Source organism: Ailuropoda melanoleuca, chromosome 7 (genome assembly GCF_002007445.2).
Source record: "Ailuropoda melanoleuca isolate Jingjing chromosome 7, ASM200744v2, whole genome shotgun sequence".
NCBI classification, from domain to species: Eukaryota; Metazoa; Chordata; class Mammalia; order Carnivora; family Ursidae; genus Ailuropoda; species Ailuropoda melanoleuca.
This window is the reverse complement of record NC_048224.1, coordinates 109,425,936-109,440,774: the sequence shown is the minus strand read 5'-3', so window position 1 is coordinate 109,440,774 and position 14,839 is coordinate 109,425,936. Positions and strand designations below refer to the sequence as shown.

Sequence of the window (14,839 nt, the reverse complement as noted above, 5' to 3'; positions counted from 1 at the left end):
CAATATGTTTTAAGTGTGATGACTCTTTTTTATAGTACCTCAACTGCATGTGTACGATTTAACATATATTATGTGGTTGAAGCAATTCAAGTTATTGATGTAAATCTATAAAATACTTAATATGAGCAAAGTGCCTGGCTCATGGTATGTACTCAGTAAATGAATATTGAATGAATATGTCCTTGTTACTTTAATTCCATTTCCAATATTGAAATACCATGTAAATTCTATGGAAAACCATTGATCATAAGATTGGAAGGGGAAGGCATTTTCAATCTGGAGCTCCATGATACATTTGTCAAAGAGCTCTAAGTGCAGCTGAAACAGCTAGTTAAGGTAGAAACCCTAGATATTGCTATTGGATTCATCTTAAATATAAGAGGAGAGGAAAATTGTTTAATGTGGGAGTTCTGCTGATTCTCTTCTGTGCCTAGACCCAGTCTATAGAGACCCAGGTGTGTGAGCTAGTCTGAAGTGAGTGTGCATGTTTCTGAGCCTCAGGCATTTTTTGTTCTATCCTATTGCCCCATAGAGAAAATCTCTGAATGAGTTAGGGAAAGTTTTGAGGAGGTCAGGAGCTCTGTTTTGTGATCAGCTGCATGGGGGTGGGGAGCTGAACTGCTGGACGCTGGTGTGGTGCAGGGTCTGTGTGGCATATGTTATCTGCCATCACAGTCGAACTACTGGCTGCTCAAAAAATATAAAATCTAATGAAAAGTAGTGCATGGAACCAGAATGAATCAGCTGTTTATTCCTTCTGTATTGGAATTTTTTTTTAAAATGGAAATTAAGCCTCAATTTATAAAATTTAAAAACTCTAAGTCATGGAATGGGAAAACTCTCCAAGGGTCGTTAATTTGTCCCTCTTGCATATCTAGTCAGTTACATAGGTGATACAAAGAAATGTGGAATTTGGATGACTCTTTAACTTACATTTTGTCTTTTTTGAGAGGCTCAACTGTTCTTATCTAGGTGGTTCGATGTTTTGTTGATATTCATTCCTGCAACATTCCTGTGAATAACGGAAGTGGAAAAAATTTTCTCCCATTTCCATAACACAGTGTCCTATGATGAACTCCTCTATGAATTTCCACATCTGCCTTGTATGCTTCCTCTGGGCATTAACTTCCTAAAAGTTTAAATATCAGTCAGCTGTGCACCCTGCCCGCCAACTGCATCATGGACAGATCACTTTTCATGAAACCTAGTTTTGGCATGGGGTCATGTTTAACATATTTTTAGATTATTGCTGGCACATAACATAGAACTGTGCACTTACCTCTTATGAAAGCTGGAATAATGTAAATGCCATACACTTATAAGACTGAAGGGAAGGTTAAATGGGAATTATAGAAAACATTGAAATTCCTGGCACACAACAACTGTTTCCTATAAATGTTGACCAAAAACTCTGATACTAACTTCCCAGAGTTGGCTGCGATTTTTAAATGTGTTAATTGGCTTTTAAAATTGTAAATATGTTTTTACATTATGAAAAGGAGGAAATTCTCCATGTAATACATAGGAAGCACATCACAAAAGAATATGAAGATTCTCTACTTTTTTTTTTTTAAGATTTTCTTTCTTTCTTTATTTGAGAAAGAGAGAGAGAGCCCATAAAGGACCAAAAGGAGGAGGGAGAAGGAGGGGAAGACTCCGAGTTGAGCATGGGTCCCAAGTTGTGGCTTAAGCTCACAACCCAGAGATCATGACCTGAGCCAAAACCAAGAGTCAGACGCTTAACTAACTGAGCCACCCAGGTGCCCTGAAGGTTCTCTTTTCTTGATATTATATTGTATCCTTATCTATTCTCTTTCTCCATTTTATGTGACTGAGGATGTGCTTCTTCCCACAATTCCAACTGAAAGAAGTCAGTAGTGGACTTTGAGAGTACCGGACAATTAAATATGTAAATGCCTATGTTCCATTGTTTCTTTGGGCAGAATTTTCTGGAAGCACTGCAGAGTGATGGAGAGAGCACCATGCAGGAAGGCAGATGGCCTGGTCCTCATCCCAGCTCTGCTCTGAGTCTCTGAGTCAATCACTTATCAGACTGGATTCTCAAGTTCTTCATCTGTAAAGGGGGAACAATAAAAGACTTTCTGTGTAAACCTCAAAGCGTTGCTGTAATGCCCGAATGAGATAATTTCAGTGAAAATGCTCTGGAAATTGGAAGGCATTACACAAGTACAAGGTATTAAAATTGCCAAGGGACTGTTCAGATTTTCCTAACCATTTCAAAACTAAAATAATCACTGTGGGTGGAGACCCGTATATGGATTCTTCCTAAAAAGAATAGTGGAAAATAAGCAGTTGTTTTATGGAATTTTCCACATTTAATGATAATAGTTATTACTGTCATTTGAAATTCTAAGAAAAGATAAGTTATTGGCTTCTTGATACATTCAGCAATTTTAATCTTTTCTATGTATTAGATTCCTTATTCGGTGCTTTTTTACCCAGAAACCTGCGTCATATTACTCTGGGGGAAAGTGAGTTATCTATCCATGGAATAAAATTCCTTTGTAATCATAGCTAAGTTTGGAATGCAAAGGTACATGACAGATTTCAGTTTAAGCTGCCCAATATCTAGTATTGGAAGGAAAATGTTCACTTGAAATCAGGATCCTCAACAGTATGTCAACAGTGCCATAAAACTTGATCTCTGACAAAAGAATGCATAAGGATATTAGGTAACACAGATGACAACATTAGGATTAGTAAATGACTTTGAATTTTCATACTGCAAAACACTTTGCTGTGGTTTTCAGAGACACAAATGTCATTAGTTTACACATATTAGAAATAATGCACATCTACATGTCATGTGTTCATTCAACAGATATTTTTCTGATCATGTCAGGCACTGTGTAAGTCTTAGGATGCAGAGGTAAATATGTAGTCCCTTTCCTCTGTATTGATGGATTTAACCAAGGTTAAATCTTGGAGTATTTTAAAAAACCTGTACTCCATTCCTAAAGATTCAGTTTCAGAAGCCCTGCCGTGGGATCTGAACAAGTAGATTAAGAAAAAACATCATCAATAGCAAAAACAACTCCCCTGGGATTTTGATGTGTCACTCTCGTTAATAACCACCACTCAACATGCTAATAGGTGGGGGCAGACACAGCATGGTAAGAACAATTTCTGAGTTGTGAACAGGATATTATGGAATCCCAAAATAGGGACACTGAATCTGTCCTCAGAGGGGGCTGGATAGGGAAGTATTTCTGGAGAAGGTGATACCTAATCTCAAATATTTTGTGTTATTTTTCTAATCACAAACTTAATGCAGGAAACCAATGAAGAACACACACACAAACAAAAAAATTATCCTTTAATATCTATTACTTTGTTGGTCTTAAGTTTTGCTATAACATGTATAGAGTAGGTTTTTTTCCTTAACTATTCAGTTTTGTATTCTCTAGATTTTTGGATTTAAGGTCTTTACTCAATTCTAAAATACAGGGAAATATATCATCATTACCTTTGAATTTTTCTTTCATCCTTTTCTTTGTTATTTTCTGGGATTTCTGTTGTCTATATGTCCGTATTTTATTCTACTCTCCATATCTCTTAATTTCATCTCTTTATACCTTCTTTGTTTTTATAGTTTCTGCAATTTATTTCATCTATTTTATTTTGTTTTTTTGACTATTATATTTTCAGTATCCCATATTTCTATTTGATTATTCTTCTTCACTTCTGGTGCCCGTTTCATATAATCTATAACCTGAACTATTTCTTTGAGAATTTTATTCTTATTTTTTGTCCTACTTCATGTAATAAAGCTTTTCTTTGTAACAAATGTCTTTTGTATTAGTGATATATTGCCACACAACAAATTTATGACAAATTATCTTAAAACTTAATGCCTTTAGAAAACAATAATAATTTTTTTGTCATTCATGGTTTCTGTGGTTCTGAAATTCAGACAGCGCACAGCAGGGATAGCTTGTTTCTGTTCCACAGTGTCTGGGGCCTCAGCTGGAAGACTTGTGGGGACTGGAATGATATGAATTGCATTCTCTCACATTTCTGGTAGTGGATGCAGATGTTGGCTGGAGGCTGGCTGGGGCTGTCTACAAGAAAACCCACATGTGGCTTCTCTATTTGGCTTAAGTTTCCTCACAACATGGTGGCTGGATTCCAAAAGAGAAAGAGAGAGAGAAAGAAGGAAAAAGAGTCAGGCAGAGTTGTAAGATTTTTTTTGGTCTAGCCTTGGAAGTCATATAGATCACTTTTTTCTTACTCCATTGTCTAAAGCAGGCTTGAGTCTGCCCAAATTCAAGAGGAAAGAACATAGACCACGTATCTTGGTGAAGGAAGAGTAAGTTACATTGCAAGAGGAGCATGTGGGAATGAATGAACATATAGGTGTGGGCATCTTTGTAAAGTATAATTTCTCATATACTCCTTATCATCTAGTTATTCTTGCCCATGAGCCCAGTTTTCACCTGGGGCTATAACTGTAATATGCAAGAAGGTGTGATGAGCCAGAGCACTGGCTTTGTAACCTTCTGGTGAGTTTAAGAATCTGAAATAGGGTTCTCTTTCTTGTCCAGATAGAAGATTACAGAAATGTTTCGTTATTTCTCTGTAAGAGATTCTTACAGATTAGTTGTTTGTATCTGAGCTCTCCTCTTTCATCCTATTTATGTCTTAATTATTTTTTTTTTAGAGGAATCCAGTAGCTCAAGCTAGTTTGTCATCTGTCAGGAGTCAGAAGTTCTTTAGTATCCTTCTTTTCCTTGTAGTCTCTTTACCTAATTAGAGCCTTGATTTCTTCATTGCCCTAGGAATTATTTAGAGCAGTGTGGTTTTGCTTCCTTACATTTCTATTTGATTGGGTTTTTAAATTTATACTTTAAAAACTTTTTCCACCTTTATTGCATCATGGTCAAAATGGCTTATACTATTTCTACTTTTTGGAATTTGAAGTTAAGTATACAGTCATTTTTTGTTACTGCTTAAAGGAATCTTGAACAAAATGCATTGTTTTTTGGGGGGAAGCTGTTTTTTTCCTTCTCAGATTCCTTTTAGAATTCTCTTTTTATCTTTGAAATTCAGAAAATGTTCAAGCCATTTCCAGATGATGGCCTCTTTTCATTACTATGCATGTTACAAAGCAAACCATTTTAATCTGCAAGTTCGGGTTTATATATACCTCAGGATTTTTTCCTATATTGTATCTATAATAATTCCTGGTTTCATATCTTCCTTAAAAGGCCTTTTCCATCTTTTTTTAACATCAAGATTATTAAGCTATTTTGAATGTAGTTAGATCTTAAGTCTTATATGGAGTGATTTTTTTATTAAAGTAAAGTAAGTAGCTACTAATTATTTTCTTCCAAATTTTATGTCTAGTTGTTCTAATATCAGTGATTTAAAGTGACACATTTTATGATTTTAAAATTCCTACATATACTTAGAAATATTTCTATACTGTTGTATTGTGCATTGATCTATTTTTCTATTTCTTTAGATATCTCCAGTGCTGTTTTAATTATAGCAGCTTTACATGTATTTTCATACTACTTCAAGGCGCATTCCCTCCTTTTTTCCCCTTTTGGTGTTTTTCAGATTCTCATATATATGTTTTTCAAATGAACTTTTGAAATTCATCAAATAATTTTGATGTTTATAACTTGTGTATTACAACCAATCAATACTCTATGAAAGAAATGTTCTATATTGCATCGTCCAATATGATAGTCACCAGCTACATGTGACAATTGAGCACTCGAAATTTGGCTAATGCAACTGAGGAATTGAATTTTTTTTTCATCTCTGGGTATTTCTTTATTAGAAAAGAAATTAACCATTCACACTAGAGACTGCAGAAGGAAATTAACTTAATATTGCAATTCTAGAACAAACTTCACCATAAGGGACTCTTAAGTTTTCATAAAGTGGAAAGAAAAAAGAGAGAGAGAAAATCATTTAGGACTGTGTTTTTCAAATTTGGCCACTTTCACAGACATATTCTTAGGGGAGGGGTTTGCAAGTTTTCTGTGATAATATTTTAAATTTTATATTTTACTTCTCTTTATAATATAAACAAGTTAATATTCACTTATTCAGGATTATGTGGACAACATCTTACATAACAGAGCTGCCATAGCAGCTGCACTTGTACGTCTGGTCTGGTCCCTGCTGTATCCACCAAATGAAGACCAACCGTGCTTAACTCTTCATGTGGTGTTTCTCAGATTGGGTCCTCAAGACCCTTCACGGAGTTGTTGAACATTTCCTATGAGATTTGTGAGCTGTCAAGATTAAGAACACTGGTTCAGAGCAGAAATTCTCAAATGGGATGATGTGGGATGGGGATGATGACTGGGGAGGCACATCTAGCTTGAAAAAACACATTCAAAATACCTATTGTTTTTGTAATGCAAATTCTATAAAGTCAGACTCAATAAAATAGGCAGTAGCAGAAAACCAGTTAAAAATTCATCCTTGAGGGTGTGGGATAAACGTGGTTGAAAAACACCTGTTTAGAGGTAGAGGGGTCATAGCATATAGAGAATAGTTAGTAAGAAACATGTGTCAAAGGGAAAGAACATCTTTTGAGTCACTGAGTGAATCCTAAGCCTTAACTTGTCATGGTTTCTTGGAACCCAAAGGGCCAATTGAGAGGAAACTCAAGAAGTCCATCAATCTTCTCAGACTTGTGATTTGGGGCAAGTTGGTCCACTTTTAATATTAAGTCAAAAGAAGGGAAAGCTGTTTTTGCCAAAAAATGTACCCTGTCTCTCTCTCTTTATTTTTTTATTTTTTTTTTGGTTACCATATTTCAGAATCTTAGGTAAACAGTTGCTATTTAATGGTAGCTCCAGATACATCCACTGGGAAGTATGGTCATTTGTCATGTCATCTAGCTCTCAAGGGGGATATCAGCCTGGGGTCTACTCTGTCATTATTGTAGAGCTCCAATTTGCTTTAGCTACTTCAGCAGTTCCCCACTCTGAGGCATTTCTACCAGATTAGTGCATCCATCTATACAGTCTTTATTGATAAAGACCCAAGGTACTATTCTGGCTCCTGTGAGCTGTTGCAAATAATCTTGAATCTTGATTGTGTCACTGGTGGCTGTGATATCAACAAATTCCTGAAGCCCTTGTTTGGAGGACAATGGCTGAGGAGCTCTTGGATCCTTCTGCAGTAGAGGCAGGTGAGCTTAATGAACACAACCACCTTCCCAGGTTGGATTTTGCAGTTCACAAACTCTTGAGCCCATGCTGACAGGCAGGTGCCTCCTGGGGATCCTCAATTGCAGGTATTGCTCGGGTATAAACCCCTGAATTTTTAATTTAATGTAATTTAATACATTTAAATTTAAATAGCCACATATGGTAGTGGGTACTGTACTGGACAATGAAACTCTAAAGCTGGAAATAAGTAGGGAAAAAATAGATCATAGATATTCCTGTCAGGGGACGCTGTATCTTTTGTATTTTCTTTTCTAATGTGTGCTGATGTCAAAGTAGGCATGTAAAGTTCTTTATACAGGCTGCTCTTCAGCCTAGATTCATGTCCAGGGACACAGTGTGACTCTGATCAGCTTTCTTCTTGGTGCTACTAACCACTGCATCAGGGAAGGGACCCACCATATCTAGTAAACCTGTGTGTCTTGAATTAGTCATTTGGCACAACAGGTCTTAAATGGTCTATAATAGCGGAAATAGAGTGGTTCTCATCTTTTCCCCTATCTGCTCTCATCCTCTCAAATAATGGCAAGTTAATGAGCTTCTACCAGGAGCTTTCTTTGACTTACTTCCTGTGTTAATTAACTACTATCACAGTTTGAGTAGTGGAATGTTAGTTGTTGCTTTCTTATTTTGATTTAGAATTTCTAAAATTCTAGTTCAAGAATCCATAGCTCCTGCTGGCTCAGTAACCATGTTGTATTGAATAAGCCAGTCAGCTGAGTATATGTCATGCCAACGCTATGTTCTTCTAGATACCTAGATAGTTGTATTTTGTTTCATATGACCTTGGCCCCTTTGCCATAACTGCTTGGACCAAAGGTATCTAAATCTGACTCACAAATGCATAGACTGAAGAGCAATCTGTGTGGTGGCATTAAAAAATCAGTTGAGCCAATTTATTTCTTTTCCAAGTTTGATCTAAGAAAATCTCAGTAAATGATTCAGGTAGCCTTGCAATAGTTGGTTAAGAATCCATTAGGATGAACCAGAGCCATATAAGTTTTATTGTAGTGCCTCGCAGACTAAGTGATGAGGGGCCAGAAACTAAGTGAAAGCAGAGGGAGCTAGGGAGTATGTCCCTCAGGGACATACTGTGGAAGAGAGAGCATGCTGCCTGTGGAAGAGATAGAACAAGTGCAGTTAATCAAGTTGCTCGGTTTCTGATGTCATTACAGTCCCAAAGTATAAAAATGCTTAAAAATAGCCATTTATTTAAATTTATACAATTTACTTCAGCGTTTGTTTATTTTTAAACCACTTTATTGAGGTATGATTAGCACACAAAAAAACTGTATATAATTAATGTATATATAGTTATTTTCTTGAGAAAACTTCTTGAAATTAGTTTCTGTTCTTCACAATTAAAAGAGTCTTATCTGAAAGCTTGATAGAAATTTTCACTAATTTTGTATTTTGTTTGGTTCTCTTTGGGGAGAAATGGTGATTAGATACTTTTTCTCATGTCTCCCTTTTTCCTGAAAGTTATCTGAGGGCTGTGTGTGTGTGTGTGTGTGTGTGTAGTATGCATGATAGTAGGGAGAACATTCAGGGGCACCTGGGTGGCTCAGTTGGTTAAGCATCTGCCTTCAGCTCAGGTCATGATCTCAAGGACTTGGGATCAAGCCCTGCATTGGGCTCCCCAATGACATTTTGAATGACATTTTTTTCAGGACTGATAAAAGATGCTATGAGGTGCCTGGAGGATATCCCCTTATGTAGGTTTTTCTTTGGGACTTTAGTTCTGTTCAGAGAGGCTGGAGTTCTGGATGGAAGAGGAGGAAATGGTCTTCCCTGAATGATGGGAGCTGGAGGTGGGAAAGGTTTTGAGAGGATTTCCATTAGTGGCACAGACCTACACGTGTTGTGCTCCAGACTATCGCCACTCAGGCCTGTGGTTGTCATGAGTGTCTTATGAACAAGTTGCAGTTAAAGGAGATGGGGGCACAATTATGAAGGACATAACCTGTGCAGCATGAGATTAGTGTCCAGTGGAGGGTGAGGGAGCAGACAGAAGGCAACCTCATGGAGTAAATAGAGTCACAGTGATAGTGTTGATCTCCATGAACTAAAGGCCATTGACTTCTTTTATTTCCTGGATTCCAGGTAAGACTCTAGTTTCTTTTGCGAGTCCAGGGGGTTTTGAGAAACTCAAAGAAGGAAAAAGTGAATTTTTTTATTACCCTGGAGGACATATTATGTTTGATTTAAAAAATAATGTTATGTTTCTTGATCTGTGTGTGGAAAATCTTCATTCCTGCTACATATGTTAAAGAGTTTTGTCTTTATTCAACAGTCAGTGAAAAGATAATGAAAAATTTTAAGGAGAGTGACACCACAAATTTGTATTTTAAATACAGCTTTGTGTTGATGGATTTAAAGGGCATGGACAATAGTTAGAAGCTATTACACATTTGTTAGTGAGAGATGATAAAGTCCCCATCCAGAGTAGAGGCAATAGGGAGACTGAGAAGAAAGTTTGTTTCTCAATTGAGCTTGGTAATTGGATAGAGGGAGAGCTCAAATTGACATTAGATCTGTGGCTTAAGTAACTGGGTAGGTAGGTAGTTTTTGTATCACTGACATAAGAAAGACAAAACGTTGGTAGAATTTGTCATATTATGGTGCCTGTGATATCTCAAGGAAATATTGAGAAGGTGCTGTCTAGGTTAAGTTGGATACCTGAGTGTGAAGTTGAAGAAAGGATTCTGAGCTGAAATAATGATGTAGATTGGTCCAGTTGAGGGGGAAGGGAATCGAAGGCATTGGTAAGTGTGTTCAGCTCATCCCCAGGAAGAGGACAGGAAGGGACTTGGCAGGGATGACATGAAGGATGCAGAGTCAGAGCTGAAGAGGAGATACCAGATAAAGGCACTCAAATTCTTCATTAACATAGTATCACCTTGGATATCACAGAGATATATGCTCTTAATGCTTCAGATAATTTTGTTTTGTTACTTTTAAGTAAATGCCATAATGGTAAAAGAAAAAATCCTCCAGATACATTTGGCAGGAAAATAGCTCCATGAAATAATTCACACACACCGAAGTATTTGGTGGCTAAATCCATTTGTGAAATGCTGTCTGGTTTATACCCTATAGGAGATTCATGGTGGCCATTAACATAAAAGTTTCAAGAAATCCTGCTGCAGTTAAGAAACCAGTCTAACCTGGTATTTCTCAAACTTCCCCTACCATAAAACTTTATTTTTAAAGTTCAACAGCTATTAACATTCCTCTAGAATGATTAGAAAGAAGAAATCTAGGAAAAGATGGGAACTAACCCATGTTTATCATCTCACAGTTGAGATAGGATCAGATATTAAATCATTGGTCTAAAAGAAAATCATTTCAGATTGCTTGTAGGGATCCGTCTATACTGCCACTACAAAGATGTCTGACTAAAAATTACTGCTTAAAATTTTTGGTGTATTTTGTAGCTCCCATAGTAGTATTTTCTTTATTCTCCTTCTCTTCCTCCTTTCTCTTCCCCCTCTTCCTTTACTCCTTCATCTCCTGCTTTTTCTCCCTCCTTTCTCCCCCCTTCCCTCTCTCCCTCCCCCTTTCCTCTCTCTATCTTATGTAATCATAATCACACTGTATGTACTCTTCGCACACTAAAAATGCTAAAAATGCTTGTTATAGTGTTATAAAAATTCCCATTAAAAGTTTCAATTGTTGCATAATATTTTGTTGCGTGGATTTGTTATAATTAACCACACCTCTTCCGGACCCTTGCTTCAAATGCATTTGTATATGATCTGCTGTGATAAATATGCTTACAATGAGTTTTTCCACATTTTGAGATATTTTCTCAGTAATTAAAAATTTTTAAAGTGTATCTTTCCATAAGGATTCTTGGGACAGTTTAACCATTCCCATAATGTGATGACAGCAATGAAAACCTATCAGCATTTTTATTAGAAATGATTCTTCTAATGATTAAAAATACTGTATTAGGACTTGTTAAGTAAAACAGTGTCTGTGTTACTGTCCATCAATTTCTCCCTTTCCATAATTTCTCCATCATTCCTTTTGTTAGCTTTTCCCATGCAGCCTACAAACCATCTCCTTTACCCTACTTAAATTTTATTTTCTCCCTATTCTACCACTCCATTTCACACTTTTATTCATCAAACCCCTTGGAAAAAAAAATAGTCCAGACTCACTTTCTCACCTCCCAATCAACCATTAACATCCTGCAATCAAGTGCTGCCACAACTTAAAATACATTGTATTATAGTTTAGATTTTGCTAGACTGTGTGTGCCCTAAAGCAGGAAGCACGGTCTTGGTATGCATAGCAGTGGCACAAAGTGTATAGTCAAATAGATGAATTCATTCAACAAACATGGTATGATGTTCATGGAATGATGTTTATCCATTCTTCACTTAAGCATACATAATGGAAGTAATGGAAATCCAATATAACTTTTTCTAGGAGTTATTCTATATTGTATCTCCTTTCCCTTAGCACTCACTGGGATGATCTGTCTTTTTGTGTGTGTCTGTTTGTGTACCTACCTCCCTAATTGTCTGCCATATATATCTATCATCTGATTGTATCTGACTTTGTTAAATTCTGAATCTTTATTAAGTTTCTACAAGTTGACTTGATAATATTCTGATGGTTGTCAGTGCAAGATAATCTGTACCATAGATGCAGGTAAATGGCATATTTTCATTAAGATAGTGTTCCTCATAACTGTAGGGATAGAGTTTGTGAGCAGGATCACAGAGGCCAATGTGGTTCAGGGAGTTAGATGAAATGTAGAAGCCACTCCTGTGAAGGGTTTGTGTCACATTATTCCATCTCTGAAAAGAAGATACTGAGGGGTGCTTGGGTGGCTCAGTCGGTTAAGCATCTGCCTTTGGCTCAGGTCATGATCCCAGAGTCCCAGGGATCAAGCCCCATGTCATCAAGCTCCCTGCTCAGCAGGGAGTCTGCTTCTCCTTCTTCCTCTGCCCCACCTCTCCTGCTCCTTCTCTCTTTCTCTCTCTTGCTTACTTTCTCTCTTTCAAATAAATACATAAAATCTTGAAAAAAAGAAGATATTTGCTAATTATGTGACACAGTTGTGTGATCAGAACACTGTACATGGTGCCAATACCAAAGGAAATAAGGAAGGAGTCCCTTATTTGAAGCAATTTTTCTAACTGGAGTAAGCAACATATATATAAGTATATCACTGGAAAAATGTACATGTTTGGGTTATGCCCACTACCAAAGAATTGCTAAAGTTATTACAAGATTTTGAATGAAATGCAGTTTATCTGGAAAGACTGTAAGAGAGATCAATATTTAAGTCATATTCAGAACTTTCATCTTAAGTCAAGACAAAGAGAGGGTTGCTTTGAAGACAAGAATAAAAGCTTGGGGTAGAGAAAGGGGCGTGTTTGAAAGGTCAACAGTGAAAGTGAGCAAAGTGGTAGACAGTTGTGATCCTGCCTATTCATAGATGTAAGAAGCAGTTCTGAATCATTTCTCAGCTGAGCAAAAGGTGCTGAAAATGAGTAAACATCACGAGGCAGGAGGTTGTTGCTATTTAACAAAGGAGCTTTTTGTCTTGGCATACAATTATGGATATGAGACTGAAAAGGCAAAGGAAGAAATGTAAGTATATGACATGGTGTATGGCTATGAGGAAGAGTAAAGATACAGATGAGATTACAAGCCTGTGATCGGTCGTGATGCTCATGGAGACATTGGGCTGGGTCCTAACAAAATCCTATGTCTGAACCAAAGATACCATTCTATAAAACAGAAAGGAGGAGTAGGGGGAAGAGAGAGGCAAGTTTGGGGAAGCATTACTTTTTAAAGTAATATCGAACAAAATAGTAGCTGAATTATTTAAGAGAAAGAAAATGGAAGGGGGAAATGAGCATCTTGCATAGTACTACAGTGACTAGATTCCTTCCTTCCTAGGAGAGTTAGCAAAAGAGCCCCCAAAGAAGTGGTTTTCCTAGAGGTTTGTGTGCTCCAGATGGGGCTCCAGAGGGATTCATGAACTACACGGAAGTGGAATACAGGGCTGCTCTTCTCAAAGTGTGAGGCATGTCGAGTTCAAGAAATACTGATTTAGGAGGTAGTGTGTGCTTGCTCCTGTTCCAACACCTTACTATTAAAGACAGCCCACAGGGACAGGAAGTTCACAGGATAACGTCCACAACTCTGCAAAGAGGATGAATTCATGAGAGACAATTGGGAGGACACTCTGTGAGAAGGAATATGAGGGAATGTTTCTGCCATGAAAATGCCTTTTTTCAATCTTAAGAGTGAGGAAAACATTAAATTATATCAACTGTGGAGTATTAATTTATTTTGTTATAACACAGCTAAAGAAAATAACTTGTGAATGGCATTAATGAGAGAACATATATAAAACCTCTTTCTCTTATTTTCCTTAATCAAACAGCAATGTGGGACAGAAGATTGTTTGTTTTACTTTGTTTTTAGAGATTCCTTTTGTAAATTTTAAGGGAGTAGTGGTCTCTGTCCCTCATACAGCTGCTGCCTCCTTAAGGCTTTTCTGAAATTAGAAAATAACAGTAGTTGGTGTGTTAATCCTGTGCAAAGGCCATATGCGCAAAGGAAACATTTGAGTCTAAAGATTTAATTGATCATCAGTCAGGGTTTGTCTTTTCTAAAATGTTAAACAATCACCAGTTTGTGAGCAATAAAGCCAATATCTTCAGGAATAATTGTGGCTGACATATTCAACTTAAGAATCTAAGGGGAGATAATCAGAGCATATCGTAATGGATTAAAAAATATGTTCATATACTTATTTTTGCTACCTAAGATAAAATCAAGTTTGAAAAGTAAACAATACTTTGGGTGTTGGTAAGTATTCAGAAGTACCTAATTTTAACCCAATTTTTAAAGTAAGTTTTGTTAAAAAAAATATAGAAATTAAATGAACACAAAAACTAAGAATAGACCTTGATGATTAGTACAAAGGGAATACATCTGTGTAACCACCCCCAGAACAAGAAATAGAATAGAAACATCACCCAGATGTTCTCCTTGTTACTGTCGCATGCTCCTTCTCAAAAGTAACATCTGTCCTGAAATCTAACATCATAAATTAGTTTTGCCTGCTTTTAAAAATATATTTAAATCTATCATGATTCATCCAGATTGTTGAATATAGGGGTGGTTCATGGGTGTGAATTATTTTCATATTTGAAAGAAAAATGACCATGTCTTTAAAAATTGGGAAAACAAACGTAAAAAACAGCTCCTTATTAATATTCAAATATGGGTATCATAGTAATTTTGATAAGCCTAACCTCAGATTGATTTCCTTATCAAGTTCACTGCTGAGACTATGTGAGAACAGGTAGTTTATTAGGCAGATGACCCCAAGAAACACCAACAGGAGAGTGTAGAAAAGAGATGGAGAAGAGAAGGAAGGACTAAAGAGGGTGACTAAACTGCTCGCTGCTGCTTTTGGCAACTGAGGCACAATTCCACTGGAGACCTCTGAGAGATGATGTAGAAATCACCAAGAACTGTCCCAGCCAAGGGGCAAAGAAGCTGGGAGATTTATCCACTACCTTTCACATTAGTTGGAGACTGTTCTCCATGGTGTAAATTCCCTGGTAATTCCAGTCCACTGTGCACAC

The 14,839-nt window shown here is 36.8% G+C and overlaps 2 pseudogenes; both read right to left on the bottom strand.

Moving 5' to 3' along the window:
• LOC109488876 overlaps positions 1-6,875 on the bottom strand; it is a 75,097-nt pseudogene extending 68,222 nt beyond the window's left edge.
• Positions 6,876-6,922: 47 nt separating this feature from the next.
• LOC109488875 overlaps positions 6,923-14,839 on the bottom strand; it is a 45,099-nt pseudogene continuing 37,182 nt past the window's right edge.